Source organism: Arvicola amphibius, chromosome 5 (genome assembly GCF_903992535.2).
Source record: "Arvicola amphibius chromosome 5, mArvAmp1.2, whole genome shotgun sequence".
In the NCBI taxonomy this organism is placed as follows: Eukaryota; Metazoa; Chordata; class Mammalia; order Rodentia; family Cricetidae; genus Arvicola; species Arvicola amphibius.
This window is the reverse complement of record NC_052051.1, coordinates 119,122,879-119,124,164: the sequence shown is the minus strand read 5'-3', so window position 1 is coordinate 119,124,164 and position 1,286 is coordinate 119,122,879. Positions and strand designations below refer to the sequence as shown.

Here is a 1,286-nt window from a genome sequence, read left to right as displayed (position 1 = left end):
TTGATCTCTGTGAGTTCCTGGGCTAAATAATGAAACCAGGTCTCAAAAGACCTGTCCCTGTTGGGTGTGATGGCACGTGTCTGGAAATCTTAGCGCTCAGGAGACCGACACCGGAGAATGGAAGAGTTCAAGGCTCTTATTGACTCAAGCCCTCAAAATGAAAAAAAAAAAAAAAAAAAACCCGACTATAGGACTGGCTGCTCTGAAAAGCCATCTTTGCTTTGTTCCTGGGTCCTGCTCCGTGCTCCCTGCAGCCCCCTTTGCTGCCCGCCTCCTCCTCCTGCTCTGCGGGAGGACTACGGGGCAGCTTTCTCGCCAGAGTCCTCGAACTCGATCCCTTTCTCACTCGCTGCATCGGATCACTGCTACCCCATCATGTCAGACGCACCCGTGGCCACCAGCTCCGAGATCACCACCAAGGACTTGAAGGAGAAGAAGGAAGTTGTGGGGGAGGCAGAGAATGGAAGAGGCGCACCTGCCGTTGGGAATGCTAATGAGGGAAATGAGGGGCAGGAGGCTGACAATGAGGTAGATGAGGAAGAGAAAGAGGTGGGGAGGAAGAGGATGGAGATGAAGATGAGGAATCTGAGGCTCCTATGGGAAGCGGGTCACTGAAGACGAGGAGGAGGATGGTGTTGACACGGAGAAGCAGAAGACTGACGAGAATGTCTAAACAGCTAAAAGGAAAAGCTAAACTTAAGGCCACTGTGACCTATTCACCTGCCACTTCCCATCTCAGAATTTAAACGTGGTTACCTTCGAGTAGAGGAGCAGGCCCCGCCCTCCACCAACAGAGGACACGCGCTCTTCACCAACCCACCAAAACCACAACATGAACTTGCAACAGGGGAGGGGAAAAAAAAAAAACAAACTTCCAAAGTCCTGCTTTTTTTCTTAAGAATATTTTAAAAGGAAATTTTGTTTGTATTTTTCATTTATATTTTATTTTTTTGTACGTATTGTTAGGGGTCAGCCATTTTTAATAATAACTGTGACCAAACCAGCATTCAGAGCGTTCTCTATCCTAATTCTGACCTTACGTGTGACTCGACTGTGTTCATTATACTCTCAAAGGAGAAAAAAACTTGTAAAAAACAAAAACAACAACAAAACAATCTTATTCCAAGCATTTCAGTGTTTTGTGTGTGTGTGTGTGTGTGTGTGTGTGTGTACCTAGCTGTACTATAAGTAGCTGCTTTGTATGAGATGGTTAAAAAGGCCAAAGATAAAAGGTTTCTTTTTTTCTTCCTTTTTTTGTCTATGAAGTTGCTGTTTATTTATTTATT

At 45.2% G+C, this 1,286-nt stretch overlaps 1 pseudogene; it reads left to right on the top strand.

The window, feature by feature from the left end:
- Positions 1-375: 375 nt before the first annotated feature.
- On the top strand, positions 376-673 carry LOC119815342 (annotated as a pseudogene).
- Positions 674-1,286: the final 613 nt, after the last annotated feature.